Here is a 12635-nt window from a genome sequence, read left to right on the forward strand (position 1 = left end):
GGAAACTTGTGTACATATCCAATTGATTTCTACATTGCAACATTACCTCTGTAATTGTAATATGGTATGGAACATGCATATTTTCTGTGTATTAGCTAAGCATTTACAAACTAAAAGTCATTAGCAGATACTGTACAAGTGTTTTCAAGTTTCTAAGCATCTAGTGAAAAATATGATGTTTGATGCCAATTTTTCAGTTGCTATTACTGAAGAAGCTATTATAAGTGGCCTATAGCTTGGAAGGCTATGAAATACATTTCAGGTATACTCTGCAACTGAGATCTTGCTGCAAAGTGTTATCGTTCAGATTAGATCGGAGTTTTCCAAAGATCTGAACAACTTTGTAGCCCTGATTATTTTAAGAAATTGGTTTTGGAGCTGGGTTTTGACTAAATTAGGGTGGTTTCAGAAAGGACAGCTGAACCAGACTTCCTTCAGGAGCAGAAACTCAGTGAAGTTTCACTTTTATGATTTAACAATTTAGTCACTCCAATTTAGGTCTGTAGCAGTTGCTTTTTAAAGTTGAAAGATGTTATTCTTTAAATAGAGTCTGTAATTAATGTTACATATTTTGTTAAGCTTGGTTAATGTTTTAGCCTTCTCTGAGAAAATTCTTGGACTGTCTCTTAGTCTGTCCATCGATGACATTTTAAGTGGTTAATTTCACAACAAATCCCCTTTGAGGATTTGGACTTTGTTCTGATCAAGGTAATATTTAAATGACTTGACCCTGGGTTTTCTTGCTCTTAAACAATTATCCTTTTAGTATTCATTTCCACAAATAAAATCAGTGAACTTCATGCCACCTTGTTTATTTGGCCTGCTATTGGCTGATAGGTTGTTTTGGAGATAATAACAATGTTAATTTATGAGTAAAATTAGGGGTAGTCAGCAGACTTTGTATTGGAAGATCCTATCCCAAAAAATTTGTTTGTTTTTTGAAGAGGTGACGATGAGGAATGATGAAACAGGGCTAGTTCATGTTCTCGCCGTGGACTAAAGCAAGGCCTGTGATGTGAAAGGACATGCACAGTAAATGGCAGAACCCTGGGGAGTGTTGAACAGCAAGACCATGCAACACAAGTTCATAGTTCTCTGAAAGTGGTGATACAGGTAGAAAGAATTTTTAAGGCGTATGCTTGCTTCCATCGGATGAGGTACTGATTACAGGAGTTGGGACATCGTGTAGCAGATTTGTAGACCATTGGTTATGCTGCTCTGAGTATTGTCTGAAGTCTGCTTGCCAGATACAAAAAGGATTAGATTAAATTAGAAGGTGCAGAAAAGAATCTTGGGAATCTTCGGAATGTGCCTGGACTGGAGTATTTGTTTTCAGGAGAGATTGGATAGGCTGGAACTGTTTTCCCTGGAGTGAAGGAGGCTAAGGGATAACCTTATAGATGTTTATCATATTGAGGGGCAAAGATAGGGCAGGTTAAGGGGAAAATTAGAGGTCAAAGGTTTAAGGTAAGTGGGAAAAGAATACATCTGCTGTGTACAACTGCAGCATGGTGGTTGGGATATCAAAAATTGATCTTTGCAAAGCTTACAGTACTAGCATGCTGGGGATAGATAGTCTTAAAAGCTGCTTGAAACCATTAGTTGGTATTGGACCACAAACTTGTTTAGATAAGGTTTGATTCCTGTCATGCTGAGGCCAACTTTTGATATAAAATCTCTATGTTGCAGTGATTATAGTTTGTGTTTATTTGGTCACAAAGATGGTAGCAATATACTCTGATATTGTGAGTCAATACGCTGCTTATGAGATACACTAGTGGTCTCCAACCACCGGGTTGCAAAGCATGTGCAACCGGGCCGCGAGGAAACGATATGATCTGGTGGTATGATGAGTAAAAAAACAAACGTCGCTTGAGAGTTTCTTTAGAAGAGGTGGTAGGGGACATAAAAGGCCTAATGATGATGATAACGCAGAGACAGCTAAGGCTGAGACTACAAAAAAAAAAGAAAGCTTTCTTCAACAGAAAATACGACGAGTCATACATAAAATATGGCTTTATTGTGACCGGTGACTCGCACACTCGAAGCCTGTGTGTGATATGTGGAGACAAGCTGTCTAATGAGGCAGTGAAGTCCTCAAAACTGCTTCGGCACCTTGAGTCCAAGCACCCTGCACTTAAAGACAAACCCGTTGAGGTTTTTGAGCGGAAAAAACGTGAGCAAGTGGGACAGAAGCAAGTGCTGAGAGCCAACATCTCCACCAATGCTGCTGCTCTGAGAGCGTCGTACTTAGTGGCTAGCCGTATTACTAAGGCTAAGAAACGTTTGTTTGAGCAGCTTAGCGAGGAGATGGATGCAGAGCACAGACGCTTCTCTTACACACTGAAGTCAGGTGGCTATCAAGGGGGAGAGCCCTGGCCAGGGTTTTTGAGTTAAGAGAGCAGCGACAGAGATTTCTTTCAGGAAAAAAGTCACCACTGGCAGCACACTTCAGTGACGAGGAGTGAATAGCAAAACTCACTTATCTGTGTGACATCTTCAACCTGCTCAATGAACTCAATTTGTCACTTCAGGGGAGAATGACAACTGTCTTCAAGTTGGAAGATAAAGTGTCTGCTTTCAAAGCCAAACTGGAACTGTAGGGACAGTGAGTAGACAAGGGCATATTTGACATGTTCCCAGCATTAGCTGAGAATTTGGAAGAGACTGAGGCTCACAGCTGGTGCGCGATCACCTATCTTCACTGTGAACAGAATTCGAGCGTTACTTCCCAACCGCAAATGGCCCAAGACGTGCAAAGGAATGGGTCCGTGACCCATTTGTGAATATCCCCAGTGAATCATCCATGTTAGCGCAGGAAGAAGATCAACTCCTCGAGCTTGCAAATGGCGGTGGGCTGAAAAGTATGTTTGGCATAACATCTCTGTCAGCATTCTGGATCAAAGTCAAGGCTGAATATCCGGAGGTAGCCACGAAAGCACTGAAAACGTTGCTTCCATTTCTAACATCATATCTCTGCAAAGCGGGATTTTCTGCAATGAATGCAATGAAAACTAAATTGCAGAATAGACTGGACATAAGGAACCCCCTTTGAGTATCGCTGTCTCCCATCACCCCTCGATGGCACCGTCTTGTTGCAGGAAAACAAGCCCAGGGCTCCCACTGATTCAGCGATATTGGTGTGTTGCAATGATTTTATATGTTCATATGAGGAAAATATGCTCTGTGTTTAATATCCAAATGTTACTTAGAATGTTATGATGCTATTGACTTATAAGTGTCTTATAATTGACTTATCACTATATTCATGCGAGGAAAATATGTTCTGTGTGTTTAATATTAAATTTGCTATATAAACCCTTTTAGAAACAAAATTGTATGTATTAGCCACTTGTAAGTGACTTATAATTGACTTGTTACCTACATTCCAGCTGGTCCGCAAGAGTATTGTCAATATTAAACCGGTCCGCGGTGCAAAAAAGTTTGGGGACCCCTGAGGTACACCTAGCAAGGACACAAATGCCCACTTAGTTGTCTAGTATTTGATTTGTAAACATTAATGATATTTCTTTGGAGTGACCCACACTGAAATTGAAATCCTCTTCCTTGATAAGCTACCCACTGATATTCAGCAAGTTCTGGTTGCTTGCTGGCCTGATGTAACAACATTGAGTAAACTCTAGACACACTTGTACTAAAATAGGGATAATTCCTTTTGCCCAGTTTGACGAATGACACAAACCAATTTCTATGTAGTTTGTCTCTAGGACAATGTTAATACACCTAATCCAGAGCTATGTGCTTTACTGTGGATTATGAACTGATTTATCTGATATTATTGACACCCTCTGTGGAAAGTGGTGATTGTTTCTAATTGATTAACCCGTTAGGTATGATAAACCTGTTTAGATAAGGAAGAGGAGATTACTTATGTATATTTAAATTTCAAAAGTGTTTCTGACAATGCTCCTTTACAGTCTTGATAATCTCTTGGTCAAGGATGTTGATAACCTGTGAATTTTGTTGCATGAGGTATGTGTAGAAAGGTTCAGAAAAATTGTATTTATAAACACGAAATCGAAAGCAACATGCACAAAATGCTGGAACTCAACAGATCGGGCAGCATCGATAGAAATTAATAGAAAGTTGATGTTTTGGGCTGAGACCCTTCAGGACTGAGAAGGAAGGGGGAAGGTGCTAGAACAAAAAGGTGGGAGGGGAAGAAGGTTAGCTGGAAACTGGTGAAGCCAGGTGGGTGGGAAAGGTAAAGACTGGAGAAGAAGGTGGACCATAGGAGAAGTGGAAAGAGGAGGGGACCCAGGGAAAAGTAATAGCCAGGTGAGAAGTAGTAAAAGGTCAGAGTGGGGAATAAAGGAAGGGAGGGGTGAAATTTGTTTACCGGAAGGAGAAATTGATATTCATACCATCAGGTTGGAGGGTATCTAGACAGGACACAAGGTGTTGCTTCTCCATCCTGTGGATGGCCTCATCTTGGCATAAGGGGAGGCCATGGATCAGCACTTGGGAGTGAAAATTTAAATGTTTGGCCACCAACCGGGAAGTCCCGCTTATGGCAGATGGTGCAGAGGTGCTTGACAAAATGGGCCCTCAATTTATGGCAGGTCTCACCAATGCAGAGGAGGCTGCATAGGGAGCACTGGACACAATAGACGACCACAGCAGATTCACAGGTGACATGTTGTCTCACCCTGAAGGACTGTTTGAGACCCTGAATGGAGGTGAGGGAGAAGCTATATGGGCGGGTGTAGCACTGAGGCTGCTTTCAAGAATAAGTGCTGTGAGGGAGGTTAGTGGGAAGGGATGAATGCAAAAGGGAATCACAGAGGGAGCAATCCCTGTGGAAAGCGGGGGTGTTGAGGGGGCAGTAAAGATATATTTAGTGGTAGGATCCCTTTGGTGATGGCAGAAGTTGCGGAGGATAATGTGTTGGATAGGGTGGTAGGTAAGGACAGGAGGAACTCCATCACTATTAAGATGGGTGAGTGCTGATGTATGGGGAAGTGGAGGAGATGCTCGCGAGGGCAGTATCAATTGTGGAGAGAGGAAAACCTGTCTTTTATAGGAGGAGGACTTGGATGTCCTGGAATGGAAAGTTGCATCCTGCGAGGCAGAGGTGAAGAAACTGAAAAAAAGGAAATAGCATTTTTACAGGCGATAGGGTGGGAAGAGGTATAGTTGAGATAACAGTGGGAATCCTTAAGTGGAAGTTAAGTTATGGAAGTTTTCACCAACTTGATTTGAGAATTAAAGTTTATGTTTTCATAGAGATGATCCAAAGAAGTATTTTAATTATAAACACGAGAAAGTCTGCAGATGTTGGAAATTCAAAACAGCATATACAAAATGCTGGAGGAACTCAGCAGGTCAGGCAGTATCTATGGAAATGAATAAGCAGTCAATGTTTCGGACAGAGACCTTTATTCAGGACTGAGAAGGGAAGCAGGAGATGCCAGAATAAAAAGGAGGGGGTGGAGAAGCAGGCAAGCAGGAAGGTGACAGGTGAAGCCAGGTGTGTGGGGAAAGGTCAAGGGTTGGAGAAGATGTAGGAGATCTATATTAGTTCCTTCCTATTTGGAAGCAAATGATTTTGTTTAGTACCTTAAATTAATTGCTTTGCTGAACTGGAAACATGCACACAGTGCTATTTGTATATGTTTCTGTTAAAACTCATGAATTTTATTGTGGCAGTGTTGTGTGACCGGCTGATTATATATGAAGCAACCCTTAAAACCTTTTATCTTACAGCACTTTTATCTGGTCAGTTCCATTAATCAACCAGCAATATTTTGCTGATTTGCTATGTAGACTAATGAGTAGTTATTTGGATTTTGTTTCAGTGTGTCTAACATTATTCCCCTTTTAAGAAAAGTTTACATAACTGTGCATTAGCATACCTTGGATGGAATGAGCACTGCTGCCTAGGTGGATGCGAGTTCAGATGATGTATGAATGGATCTGATCAGTATTTTTCATCTGCTATGTTCAAGGACAGGGGACCTTACACAGTCTACTGTATTTAAGAGTGGATTGCAGGTCAGTAATGTTAGTTGAAATTAATCAATTGAAGTTCTCAAAAGAGAATTGAATAGGTATTCGAGGGGAAATAATTTGCAAATACTCCCGAGGAAAATGTTGGGGAATGGGAATGCATAAATCCTTCCACAAAAAGCTGGCAAAAATTTGATAGGCTGAATAGTGTTTGTGTTGTAATGATTCTAATTTCATTGATTTAATTATAAATTTTGTGTCATTCTAGTTGTTGCAATCAGTCCACCTATGCATACTCTTCAAGTGTATCAGATGACTTTTTTTATGGGTTAGGAAAGATGATCAACTTTGAAGTTGGGTTTAGATATATGCTGTTGCCAGTTTTATTTCTGTGTTACAGAGAGCAACTATAACAGAGATGGAGCACTAACTATCCGGAGGAAAGGACAATGAGGATTATTTCCACCAGGTGGTGTTTGGATATATACTTACTGGTTTTGAAAATGATGTTTTAGAAATTTAAATCTGGAAGACTGTTCCATTGCAAGTTCTTCTGCATTTGATTGATAGTATGCAGCTTTCTTTCAGGCCAAACTTTTGATTCATTCCACAACATTTTACAGCAGCATTGTTTCTTCCATAACTGCCCCAGTGTCAGAAAATTATGGTTCATTTGAAGGGTTAACTCCAGAAAGTCCAACTTTTTACCTAAAATTAATAACAACATGGTATTGAGTCATTGTAAGATGTATGATTTATGAGCTGAAACTAAAACAAAAATCATACACAGTTTTGATATTTTTTTTGAAGAATAGTTGACTGCCATTCTTATGAAGTTTCATTAATTTGATGAGATTTGTACTTGGTGTTCAGAATGTATTCCAGAATATTTGATCAAGCTTCAGTGAAGTTACTTGTAAAGGCAATTTTTCTCTTTAGAAAGATGTCATGGCAAAACTTAAGGTCCTGGTCTCTTTATTGGAGATAAATAGTATCATTTTATTGATAGAATCCTCAAGTTAATCAGTCACTACTTTTCAGTGAACTGCAACACAAAATCAAATGTCAATAGATAGTTTTGCACACAAAATAGTTAATATACATTAAATAAGCAAAACATGAAACAATATGTAATGAGGTACAAGTAGGTACACATAGGCTGTTCTGATTACATTGTTATATTTTTTATCCTCCTGTTCTCTGTCTCAAACATAGGAGCAGCAGAAGGTAAGCAGCCCTCAATTCTAGCCAAATGATCTAATAGATAATGGTTGATCTGAACTTGGCTTCAAATTCACTTTGCTGCTTATTTACTTCCACATTTTTTTCCTTTATAATCCACTACTCTGTCCATTTTAGCACTGATTACATTCAATGAGTTAGTTTTTATAGTTCTCTAGAGTGGTTAATTCCAAAGATTCAAGATTCTCAGTTCTAAATGCTGACCTTTTTTGAAATTCTCGCTCTAGATTACACAAGCAAGGGGACACAAACTTTCAACAACACACACAAAATGCTGGAGGACCTCAGCAGGCCAGGCAGCATCTATGGAAAAGAGCACTGTTGATGTTTTGGGCTGAGACCCTTCAGTAGGACTGGTGAAAAAAGATGAGTAGAATTAGAAGGTGGAGGGAGGGGAGGGAGAAATGTAAGGTGATAGGTGAAACCGGCAGGGATAAAGTAAAGAGTTGGAAAATTGATTGTATAAGAGATACAGGGCTGGAGAAGTGGGAGTCTGATCAGTGTGGACAGAAGGCTATGGAAGAAAGAAAAGTGGGGGGAGGAGCACCAGAGGGAGGCGTTGAGCAGGCAAGGAAATAAGGTGAGAGTGAGAAAAGGGTATGGGGAATGGTGAAAGGGTGTGGGGACCATTACCGGAAGTTTGAGAAATCGATGTTCATGCCATCAGGTTGGAGGCTATCCAGACGGAATATAAGGTGTTGCTCCTTCGACCTGAGTGTGACCTTATTGCGACATTAGAGGCGGCCATGGATAGACATATGGGAAATAGGAAATTGAATTAAAATGGGTGGCCACTGGGTCTCCCAATCTACAAAGTCACTCTTGTGCTCCTCCCCCCTTTTCTTTCTTCCATGGCCTTCTATCCTCACCTGTCAGTCCTTATCCAGCCTTGTATTTCTTATACCAGTCAACTTCCCAGCTATTTACTTCATCCCTCCCCCTCCTGGTTTCTCCTACCATGTTGGGTTTTTCCTCCCCTCCCCTGATCTTTTAACTCTACTCTGTCTTTTTCCTCCAGTCCTGATGAAGAGTCTCGACCCAAAACGCCGACTGCACTTTTTTCCATAGATGCTGCCTGGCCTGCTGAGTTCCTCCAGCATTTTGTATGTGTTGCATGGATTTTCAGCATCTGCAGATTTTCTCTAGTGATTGGACAACCTTTCAACATCTACTTTGTTAAATCCCATTTCACCTCTTTCTTCTGAATGACTATAGGTAATATGCGAATATTTCTTATTAGACAGCCCTTTCGTCTCAGGAATCAACCCAGTGAACCTTCATTGAACTGCATCTGTTCTATCATTAATAGAAGACTAAAATTCAGGCCGTACTCCTTCTCCCGGCTTACAAGCAGAAACTGAAGCGGGAGGTCACGGTGTCAAAAGTAGTGTCGCTTTGGACGGAGGAAACGGATGAGGTCCTCCGAGACTGCTTTGAATCGGTGGACTGGTTAGTATTCAAGGACTCGGCAGCTAACCTCGATGAGTATGCCTCCGCTGTCACGGACTTTATTTGGAAATGCACAGAGCACTGTGTGTCTCGCAAGACAATCTGGGTATTCCCTAACCTGAAACCTTGGATGAATTATGAGGTCAAGTTCCTTTTAAAGGCTAGAGCTGCGGCTTTCAGGTCTGGGGACACCTGTCGCTACACGGAATCCAGGTGTGAACTCCGGAAAGCCATTAAGGGTGCCAAGAGGCAATATCGAGCCAAGTTGGAAGCCCAGGCTAACCAAAGGGATGCCAGTAGACTATGGCAGGGTCTAAATGAGATCACTGGGTGCAAAGAAAAGGCTGGGAAAAGACTGTGGCACTTCTCTTCCTGACGAACTTAACGTATTCTACGCAAGATTTGAACAGAAGGGGAGCGTCCCGCTCCCTCCGGATGAACCGGACCTGGTGGCATCGAGATTCATCGTCACCGAGGAGGGTGTTAGAAGGGCCTTCCTGAAGATAAATTCAAGGAAGACGACGGGCCCAGATGGTGTCTCAGGACGGGTTCTCTGGGCCTGTGCAAGCGAGCTAGCTGGAGTGTTTGCTGACATCTTCAGCTGCTCCTTGCTTCAGTCTAAGATCCCCTCGTGTTTTACAAAGGCAACGATAATTCCAGTGCCGAAGAAGAGCAAGGTGGCATGCCTGAATCACTATCGACCTGTGGCTCTGACATCAATTGTTGTGAAGTGCTTCGAGAGATTGGTTATGGCACACATCAACCACAGCCTACCGGTCAACCTCGACGTTTTGCAATTCGCCTACTGAAGCAACAGGTCAATGGCAGATGCCATCTTTCTGGCCCTACATTCCTCCTTAGAACACCTGGAGAATAAAGACGCATACGTAAGCCTCCTTTTCATTGACTATAGCTCTGCCTTTAATACCATCATTCCAAATAAACTGATTCTTAAGCTCCGGAACCTGGGCCTTAGCACTCGGATCTGCAGCTGGATCTTCAACTTCTTCATAGACAGGACCCAGGCTGTAAAAATAGGGGACAAGCTCTGCTCTACAATCACTCTGAGCACTGGTGCCCCATAAGGCTGTGTACTCAGCCCCCTGCTGTACTCACTGTACACCCATGTTTGTGTAGCCAAGTTTCCATCAAACTCAATATATAAGTTTGCTGATGACACAACAATTGTAGGCCATATCTCGGGTAATAATGAGTTTGAGTACAGAACCTGGTGGCATGGTGCGAAGACAATAACCTATCCCTCAACGTCAGCAAGACGAAGGAATTGGTTGTTGACTTCAGAAGGAGTAGCGGACCGCACGACCCAATTTATGTTGGTGGTGCGCAAGTGGAACAGGTCAAAACCTTTAAGTTCCTCGGGGTCAATATCACAAATGAGCGGCTGACTTGGTTCAACCAAGCAGAGTTCACTGCCAAGAAGGCCCAACAGCGCCTTTACTTCCTGAAGCACTTCACAACAATTGATGTCAGAGCCACAGGTCGATAGTCATTCAGGCATGCCACTTTGCTCTTCTTCGGCACTGGAATTATCGTTGCCTTTGTAAAACACGAGGGGATCTTAGACTGAAGCAAGGAGCAGCTGAAGATGTCAGCAAACACTCCAGCTAGCTCGCTGAAGAACTGAAGAATTTTGGCCTGGCCCCTAAAACCCTCACTAATTTTTATAGATGCATTGTAGAAAGCATTCTTCTAGGGTGCATCACAACCTGGTATGGAAGTTGTCCTGTCCCAAGACCAAAAGAAGCTGCAGAAGACCGTGAACACGGCGCAGCACATCACACAAACCAATCTTCCGTCCGTGGACTCACTTTACACCGCACGCTGTCGGAGCAGTGCTGCCAGGATAATCAAGGCCACAACCCACCCAGCCAACACACTTTTCATCCCTCTTCCCTCCGGGAGAAGGCTCAGGAGCTTGAAGACTCGTACGGCCAGATTTGGGAACAGCTTCTTTCCAACTGTGATAAGACTGCTGAACAGATCCTGACCCGGATCTGGGCCGTACCCTCCAAATATCCGGACCTGCCTCTCGGTTTTTTTGCACTACCTTACTTTCCATTTTTCTAGTTTCTATTTATGATTTATAATTTAAATTTTTAATATTTACCAACTTTTGATATTTTTAATACTTTTAATATTTAATATTTGTAATCCAGGGAATGGGAAGTGCAGAATCAAATATTGCTGTGATTCTACGTTCTAGCACCAATTGTTTGGCAACTATAAAGTATAAAATATCTCTGGGATTGTTACATCAACAATTAGGACAGTATAACAAAGCCTCTCGACTTTTCTATTTCATCCTCCCATGGAATAAGACCAGAATTTAAACCGTTGCATCATGCTGCATATTTAGGTCCTGTCTGCTCATGGCTGCTTGATCTTCAATTCATCAGATATAAATTCCTGATCCCAAAACTTACTTATGGCCTTATCCTAGCTAGTCTAGCATCCACCCACAGGAAAAGTGCTCTTCCCTTTCAGCAGATTTCTAACTTTACTGCAGTTGCATGTCTTACCTCTATCTCTTTGCACATTTTAAAACTCTGACCTCGTTGCTTCTGAAAAATTGATTCACAAGCTTCTCTGACTATTCACTGCAGTTCCTTTTCTTAAAAAAAACCTTCCCAAAATCTGTCATAAGCTCTTAAATGTCACAATTCAATAATCCTGTTCCCTAATTTTCATGACATGCTTAAGGATGTTTTCTGATACCTTACTGATATGTTGGTGTTATTCATGCAGTGCCAATATTACAAAACCAAATGGATTTGTACAAATGACATAAAAAAGACCTGTTAAATATTTATTGCTTTGTTTTTACAATTAAGCTTGAAACTCATTTCCCTTTTAAATGTTCTGTTCCTATTCTAAACCTGTTGATATTTTTGAATTGTCCTGTTTTGAACAGCAGTCCCCATTTTGGTACTTTTTGTCAAAGTGCATTTCTGTGTGGTAGTTGTTGAGTGGGCATCTAGTGGGTTATAACTGCTAATTGTGATCACTGTGACTGTCTTAACTCCAACCATAAATGTATTTTAATAGGACTTACTGGAACAAAAATCCTAGCCAATTCTTTTCTTTGTGCCTGAGTGCTTATTATTATTATTATTAATAACCCTTGATGCAGATCCTGTTGAAGTTAACTAGATACAGTTTGTTAATTGTTTCTGGGTATTGTAGTTTTTATAGTTCAGTTATGTTCTGTAACTGTCAGATAACACATTGGGACTTCCATTTTTAATTTTGAGTTGAGTAATTCTGGAACTTGTATGCTTTTAAGGTGAAATTTTAAGTTTTAGGGAGGAGGGTTGTGAGATGCTTCAAATGATAATGGAAACAGTCCCAGCTTCTTTGAGGTATATTGTAACAACTCCACATGTATTTTAACTTCAACTCGTGGAATTTGCATATGTTGATCTTTCCACTTTGAATATGTTTAAAGTGTGAACCTATGTGCCCACAGATACAGGACTGAATTATTCCAACCACATTTGATAAGTAAAAGATGATTAGGAACTTTTTTTTTAAGCTGTGTCCCATCAGAAAATAAAATCTCAAAGATTTTTGGCCATTGACAAGCATTTATCAATTGTGGCACGCTGTTTTAGACAAATTAATTACTACAGTCTTTTGTTATCCTCCGTCAGATTTTTGCATTCTTGGTGTTCTATTTAACTCTGACCTGAATTCCTGGCTCAGCACATGTGCTGCTAAACTCTTTCTGTATTATTTAGGTTTAAATGATCCAGTGGAAAATTTCCAGTGGAGGCAGGCGCACTACACCTTACTCAGGCAATACCGCTGGTGGGGAGGCATTATTCTTTCATATTTATTTAAGCATGTGGACACAGATCTATGGGTTTAACTAAGATATTTGTTGTGGAATAAAACTGTAGGATGTTAGAATCCCTGTTTAAAGTGTTCCAGTTCTGCATCTGAAATAATTATTA

At 41.0% G+C, this 12635-nt stretch overlaps 1 protein-coding gene and 1 long non-coding RNA gene across 11 annotated transcripts in view; one reads left to right on the plus strand and one right to left on the minus strand.

Annotated features, from left to right (window-relative positions):
* setd5 (SET domain containing 5) overlaps positions 1-12635 on the plus strand; it is a 200808-nt gene that overhangs the window by 25052 nt on the left and 163121 nt on the right. The window lies entirely within an intron of this gene.
* The window catches only part of LOC134356669 (uncharacterized), a 34156-nt gene continuing 26350 nt past the window's right edge, over positions 4830-12635 (minus strand). Inside the window, exon 3 of the long non-coding RNA XR_010020409.1 lies at positions 4830-6678. This is a non-coding gene — a long non-coding RNA (uncharacterized LOC134356669). The remainder of the gene's footprint in view (positions 6679-12635) is intronic.

Source organism: Mobula hypostoma, chromosome 15 (genome assembly GCF_963921235.1).
Source record: "Mobula hypostoma chromosome 15, sMobHyp1.1, whole genome shotgun sequence".
In the NCBI taxonomy this organism is placed as follows: Eukaryota; Metazoa; Chordata; class Chondrichthyes; order Myliobatiformes; family Myliobatidae; genus Mobula; species Mobula hypostoma.